This window comes from Centruroides sculpturatus, unplaced genomic scaffold (genome assembly GCF_000671375.1).
Source record: "Centruroides sculpturatus isolate CEXI.00-Female unplaced genomic scaffold, Cexi_2.0 scaffold480, whole genome shotgun sequence".
Taxonomy (NCBI): Eukaryota; Metazoa; Arthropoda; class Arachnida; order Scorpiones; family Buthidae; genus Centruroides; species Centruroides sculpturatus.
This window is the reverse complement of record NW_019384976.1, coordinates 235,373-243,379: the sequence shown is the minus strand read 5'-3', so window position 1 is coordinate 243,379 and position 8,007 is coordinate 235,373. Positions and strand designations below refer to the sequence as shown.

General features: G+C 34.2%; 1 protein-coding gene across 1 annotated transcript in view; it reads left to right on the top strand.

The window, feature by feature from the left end:
• The first annotated feature begins 5,972 nt into the window (after positions 1-5,972).
• LOC111632694 overlaps positions 5,973-8,007 on the top strand; it is a 13,360-nt gene continuing 11,325 nt past the window's right edge. The window contains exon 1 of the mRNA XM_023377195.1: positions 5,973-6,114. The gene's annotated coding sequence lies outside the window, so the exon portion shown is untranslated. The remainder of the gene's footprint in view (positions 6,115-8,007) is intronic.

Sequence of the window (8,007 nt, the reverse complement as noted above, 5' to 3'; positions counted from 1 at the left end):
AAGGCTGGTATACACGGTAAGGAAATCCTTTGAGGATTAACCGTGATTTTTTTTTCTATCTATCCATTTTTAAATAAAAATAATTCTTTATACGTTGGGAGATATTTTAATAAGTTTTGTAAATTACTATGTTCGATCCAGCCAGTTATATCCGAGTTTTTTTCGTCTGTTAAGCACATCCTTTGAGGATTTCCTTACCGTGTATACCAGCCTTTAGACTGAAGCAAAAGGTATCCAGCTAAAAAAAAACTTAATATTAACGAATAGACATAGATATATCTAGTTATAATTTGAAACGCTGAATCGATTGATATTGAAAAAAATCACTTACGATCAACCGTTTAAAAGTTACGAACGATTATTTATTTCCGGCTATTTGCTTCGTTTAAGAACAACTTTATTAAGAAACACGCAAGTACACATCGATATTAAGAAAACGAATTACTTTAATTTACCATAATACATTCCATCTACGAGAAAAAGTGACATTAAAAAATGCTAAAATGATGTCGTTAGCACGCGAATACGCGTAACTCTGAGGTTTGCCGATTGGAGAGAAAGTGTCGCGACAGTCGAGCGGTCAGCACTGTCGTGTTGGAGTGAAAGAACTTAATGAGACAGGTCCTCCATTGCAAACTATTTATTAAATATAAAAATTTCGCTTACAACTACTGTTTTACTTTGGCGTAAGGCCTATCCGCAGAGTGAATCAGTTCGTAAATAAAGTTCAATCTTTTCTACGATCTTCTCTCCTTTTGGCGAAGATGATGAGGAAAACGTAGGCTCCGGGGCACACAGCACGACTTGAAGGGATGATTCTCGTAGCAGATTACCCTTGGCGAAACTAGCCGGGACGGGATGGCGAAAACTTCTTTTAGAACGACGACCAAGTTTCCGTTGTTGAACCGCAGGAAAAATCCAGGAGCGGAGCGCACCGAACCAAGAACATCACATCCTATTTTTGCGCGGTTTTTATAAGTTTTTTCTGGGTCCCGGATCGAACATTCTGATAGGTCGATGCCAATCTGCCCCCGCTCTCTAATTGGTCTCCCCTCCTCGTTACGAATTGTAACGGGATCGGAGGCCAGATCGCGGGGTGAGTCCCCCCCGACTCACAATTTGATTCCTATCGAAGATGTTCGATCTAAGTACTCAAATTCACCTATTGTTTCTTTTTGAGAAATTTATTTTTTCTCAGAAATTTCTACAGATATGACTTTATATGGACATAAAATATTCATTTTGCATTTGATGGTTTCTTTTTACAATATAAAATAATTATAAAAATTTTTTTCCTTACGAAATTAAAACATTTCCTGTGCACGAATTTCAACCCACTTCCGGAACTTCACATAACCACGACAAGAGTGTAGGGAGTGAAATTTCCCTGACCGGTGGGAACATGTCAAGCGTGACATCACTTCCACAATCCCTACACACACGTTTGCAATAACAGAAATAGTTGACACGAAAATATAATAATTATATATTATTTAAAACAAAAGTAAAAATTTACTGACAAATTATTTTCCCCACGTTACTTCATAACAACATTAGTCAGCTTTGCTGATCAAAAACCTTAGTTTTTCAATGCTGTTTCTGTAAATAATGATTTCCTTCATTGGATTATCTATATATATATAAATGAATGTCTGTCTGTTCGTCCTTCATGCATTACCACACCGTTTATCCAATTACCATGTAACTTTGGGAAGTTGTTTAATACACTCCCGCGAAGGTTTCTGGCATAGTACATTTATCCTACGATAGATGGCGCGCGTTTATACTNAAGTCGAAGTGACTGTTGATAAAAATATTATGGAAAGATTAAGAAGGATTAAATTTTATAAAATGACTCTGAAAGTTATCTAAAAAATAAGAAAATACTATATTTTAAATATAATTATATATCTTCTATCTCTTTACTTTGTTCACATTTATGGAAAGATAAATGTGATCACATTCTTTATATCTCTTTATTTAAATATTGTAGTTCTTTAACTAAAGCACTACTTTTGGCTGTAACTGGAATTAAAGGATAGATTATAGGATCCATGTTTTGCTTGAGCAAAAAAATGTTTCTAAACTATGATGCAGCAATGTATAGCGATAGCTGCTCGTGATGTCATTTTTGCTACACTCTCTACATAAAGAAATGCAGCCCATCTAGATGTTGGCTGGCTGAACCGTGGTTTAAATGCTTTGTAAAGATGACAATCATCTATTTCTGAATGCTGCCTAAACAAGCATCAGCAAATTTTCTTTCTTTGCCACTACTCTCCTCTTTTAGAAATCATTCAGCCAATTGGGTTATTCATTTGTAATGTCTGAAAAAACTCCAATAAGGTTGCCAGCTATATTCTGAAAGGATACTGCAACTCTCAGTGACAGTTCTGAAGTTATGGCTAAGAAAAAAGACTTCTTACTTGTAGTTAATTGTAAATAATTGTTTTTATATGTGATGTATTTAGAGATGTCTCTTCATGAATTTTACTCTTCCTCTCAAGAATTAGAAGATATATACACTTTTATGGCACAATAATAGATTTTTTAATCAAATAGTTTAATTTATCATCAAATTAAAGTTCTATATATAAGAAATTGTAATTTTGTTTAAAAAATTACTTTTAAAATCAACATACTTAAACTGAAATTAAGATTTAATTTATATTCTGGTAACTATTCGGGGTTGTCTGTACATAATGCCACACTCCAAAGGTGAGGGGGAGTTTAAGAAATGTGATAGTTGTGACAAGGAAGGAAGAGGGTGTTTAGAGCAGCGTAATGTCACTGCTTACTAAATATATAATTTGGATTACAGGTGGCTCTTGTACAATAATATTGCACATGCATTGCTCTTTTATTCTGCAACTCTCAGTATCAATATTGCAAAACCCCCAGAGGCACCACTAACTATGAACATTTGCATGGGAATAAAAATGCCAGAATTGTTTGGGAAAAAATTTGATTAGCACAAGTTGTACATAAAATATTGGTACTATTCCATTAACTTTTAATATTATTCTAATTTCAAATATACAACCAAATAACATAAAATAACAAGTTATATGTAAAATATACAACTAGTAGTTGAAATTTAACTTTTCTAATTATACCAATGCAAAATTATGCTAATCATTTTCGATATCAAATGTGTATCAACAATCATTATTTAAATTCAAAATCAACTTTTATAACTTTTATACAAACTTAAAGGAAAAGGTAAATTTTCATTCAAATAATCTTTACATATGATTAAAACTAAAAGAAAGCAAATATTAGGATGCAAACATGAATCAGATTTGATCGATTGACATGCCCAGTTAACGGAATAGTACCAAAATACCTTATTTCATAAGTTTTGGAATTGTACCATTCCTATTGTCAATCCCAATTTTTATTTTTAAAATCAACCATCCTACTAGATTTTTGTCATCCAATATAGTGTTATCAAATTAAACAAATGTTCCCTCTACTTAGGGAGGAATGTCCAGTTTTGGAAAATTCATTAATTTTCATTTTAGCATTTTTTTAATTAAAATTTGGATTAAACAAATCTGGTAGAAAGAACTTGGGAAGTTTGGAAGAAAGAACTTTTCTTTCCATAGAACTGGTGTCAGTTGTGGTGTAGCAACAGCAGCCTAATAGCACATTAACATTATTTACCACAAATCGGACACAAGCCAACCGTGGATTACATCATACTTCCTCAAAAAGTCTAGCACGACTGCCATTCTCGACAGCATAATGCAAATTCTCGAGGCGAGCAGGGGTTGAAAACGACAACCAGCACAGGCTGCGGCAAGAAGACGAAGAGCAAAGATCGTATGCGACTCTGCCGAACGGATCGACAAAGAATTTATCGAGACAGAAAACCTCCCCAAACACACTCGCACGAAAATCAACGTAGCATCTCTCGGTATAGTTTCAATAAAAGAACATTTAACTAGTACACAGGGGCATAAAAAATTTGGAGTAAGCTACTTGATATTTGCACTTAAAACTGAATTCCATTCCAATTGTTCTTTTTTTAAAAAAGAAAAACTGAGGGAATGCAACTCGTGACGTCATTTTAAAGGGGAATTTGAAAAACGTGACGTGGGGGAGAGGGAGAGTTAAAATTCACCAAAAATAGCATGACGTCATTTGTGGACGACCCCTTCTAGAAAATAGAGTAAAAAAAAATTACATATCTTAAGAAGTTGATTTTACATTGAGCTTTAATATAATTTAGAAAACAATTAATGAAAGGAGATAAATTGAACGCACATTTAACTATTGTCGCCGATGAACAATAACAAAAACTATTTTGAACTTTATTGACCCGTACAACACAATACTAAGAATAAAGCTGCCCTTCTACCTTAACCTCCCGAGAATGGTTTTTAATGGTTAAAACAACATTTAACTACACGTAACTTAATCTACATGCAAATTAGGAAAGAAAAATATAAGTCGATTTACATATTCGTTCCGATTGCGTCTTCGAAATTTTCTAGAACAGTCCGAAATGACCGTGACGACGATTGCGTCACCTGCACGAGCTTCGTTTGTGTTCGAAACAATATTGCGAAATTAAAATTATTATTATTTTTTTTCATTTTCATACTTGTTTTTATTAATTTAATATTTATTATCCTATTCGAAATTTAAATGTTTTGCCATTATGAATAAAAACGTATATTTGGTAAATTCGGCCGATTTTTTCGCCCGAATCCCGGAGTGGTAGGGCGCCACCTTAAAAAAAAAATTAGACGAACAAGAAGTGCAAATAAAAAAATTATGGCCACTTTTTATGTAAAACACATTACATAGCAACAATTTCTCTTGAAAATAGAACGGTAACATGTTTTTTTAACTCTTTCCGCCCTGTGGGAACTAAGAGGGCCTCTTTTAGCAAGCTTTTATGGGTTCGTCCAGGCCCACAATGGGACGGCTGGGTTTGACATATCCGGACGGACCCAGCCGCCCAATTCCTGGGGCTTTTCGACCCGTCAGATTCGATTCCGGGTCCCCCAGAGCGGTAGATTGCCACCTTGACCGCTCGGCCATCCGGCTGTCCAAATTAATCAACCTTTGTAAACTCTCTCACTCTAGTAGAAGTTAAGCACGCGACAAGGTTACTAGTTAGATCGCCGTTATAGATAGATTTATGTGTTATCCGCATCTAACCATTAATCAGTAACTTACTTATGTGTACAGTACTCCTGTAAATTAACTTTAGTTATACAGTATAATAAACTCCTTCTTTGTTTAACCTGTGAACCTGTCTATCATTGCTCGCACGGACACCCGTCGACTTTCTCAACCCCCTCGCCACTCGAAAAAAAGCCACCCCAAAGACAAAGAGGAAGAGTTTTACCAACTCGACGATTAGAGGCCTCTGTTCCCTCGCCCGTATTCTCACACATATTAATGATTAGATATGGTTTGAAAAGATTAGGGAAGTGCAGCTATGATTATAAATTGCCAGCAAATGTCATTCGAAAAACAGGCACTATAAAATCATACCAAAATTTAGAGTTTGAAGCAGGACCATCTTTTGAACACAATGGAGGCCGGATGGCCGCGCGGTCAAGGTGGCAGCCTACTGCTCTAGGGGACCCGGGCTCGAATCCGAACGGGTCAAGGAATCCCCAGGAATTTTTCGGGGGGGTGGTTCGTTCGGATATGTCAGGCCCGTCCCTCACCACCCGTCACCCCATTCTGGGCCTGGCCGAACCCATAATGGGCTTGCTATAAGAGGCCCTCTTAGTGCCCACGGGGCGGAAAGAGTAAAACAAAACACAATGAAGAAATTGAAGAAGAAATGGAACTTATCGACGAATGGACTTTTTGAATAAAGTTAAAAATAGATTAATTAAAGATTGGTTTTTATTTTTGTTTAGCTATCTTTTAGAGAATTTTGAAAATTTTTTTAGCTATTTTTAGAGAGTTTTTTTTGTTTGCTTTTAGCTACTTTTATTTTATTTTTTTGAGTTGGCAACTCTACTTGGAACCATAGACTAATAAGTGACAGCTGGTCGGAGAAAGCGCGTACTTACTTGTTAGTGCTACTCTTTGTATGAAAATAGAAGAACAAACTTGTGAATCACTTCGTGCTCAAGTTCAGAGGTGTCTGTTTGTTCCATTAATAACTCAACGCGAATACTTTCGAGTTTAACAGTAATACTATATTGCAAAGGAGATAAAATAGCGTGTCTATTCTATCTTATAGAAGTTAAATGGTGTAAAATCGTACAAAACATTTTAATTAGTAGCCGAGAAAAAGTTTTTTTTTTTTTATTAAGGCACAGCGCATTTTTCGAGGCGCTTTGCGTTTTAAATTAATAAAACTGGCTAACTTTGTTTGGGAACTTCTATAAAATATGTAAAAGCATAAACATAATAAAAACTTATCACTTGTTATATTATTTTTTTAATAAGTAAATCGTAATTACTTTCTGAGGGTGTAGAGTTTTCGGTTAAATTTATCTTAATTAACCAAAATGGCGGCGCTTCGGTTAGGTTCGTTTCGTTTTCGTTAGATTAGCTACATTTTTGTAAAGTCCATCCTTACTACATGGGACATTTTTTTCTAATTTTGCTCTCTTAACACACCTCTCTAATAGATGTGTCCTAAACACACAGAAATATTTGAAGGCGACGCGTGTAATAAGAGCTATAAGCAAAAATTCATCGGATTACTTACTGACTCTGCACTGTGGTAGCCGCCATTGCTAAGCTTGTTTTCGTCGTGGAGCGGCACAATGCGCATGAAGAGTGTCACGTGGCATTTCTCGGTGCTGTCCGCTCACGTGATATATCAGTGTACTATAGTTACAGTGACCATACGTCCTTTATTTAAGAGGACAGTCCGTTATTTCACTGCTCTATCCTTTAACTTTATTTATTTTCTAAAATAGGAATTTTGTCCTTTATTTTGCAAAGTTAAAAAAAAAATTTTTAATAATATATTGAACAAGTTAGTTTTGTGTACGCCATCACGATCAGTGTTGCATTGCTACATAGATCCAGTAGTGCAGTGTGTCGCCAACCAAGGTCTGTATAAGAAGGTCAGGACACGCTCCCGTGATTCTATGCGGCAGCGGCCATTTTGGGACTCATCGATAGAGCTCGCCATACGTGGTTTTTGCATGAGTCGACTATTATTACTTATATACGTACTCAAAACGTTAAGCAATGGGTTATTGTGTTGCACCTAATTGTGAAAGTAAGTCTACCGACGTTCGATTGTTCAGATTTCCTGCAGATAAGCGGAGGAAAGCAAAATGTAGCGTAGGCATCAACTGATGGTTTATGATGCAGTTCAAAGAGTTTATATGTTTAAAGTTTGTAACAAGTGGTCTAAACGAGTAGATACTCTTCGTATCCATGAACGAACTATACTTGGAAATTTATAAACGATATTGGCAATCCAGATATAAAACAAATGTAATTTTTTCATTTTTCTATCTGGTGATAAAATAATTAAGCATGTAATTGTTTTAATATGACCATATTGTATTTAAAAAATAAAATCATGATGATGGTATTGACTTATACTCACAATATTCATTAATAAAATATTGCAAAAAAAATTTAATTTAATAGTAATTTATACTTAATTCAATTTAAATAAAATTTACATAAATTTTATTGTCAGAATTTTTATTTTAAAAGACGTGATGGAAATCTAAATGTATCTAATTCTTATAATCTAGAGATTCCATAATATTTAATTGATTTTATTTATATTTAATTTTTTCGTTCGCGTTTAAATAATTATTTTCCACTGATCATTCAAATTTTTTATCCTGAACATTTAAAACAGATTTTATTTAATTAAAGTAAAATTGACTATTTAATTGTAAAAAAGAAAATTTTAGCATTATTTTGCTATGGCAACAAATATTCATATTTTGTTTGAATATATTGTATTCTATTCAAGTATTATTTGTCAGTTTATTGTCAAATAATTTAATTTAAAATTTTATTTTTGGAATTTTTTGAAAGCTATTTATAAAT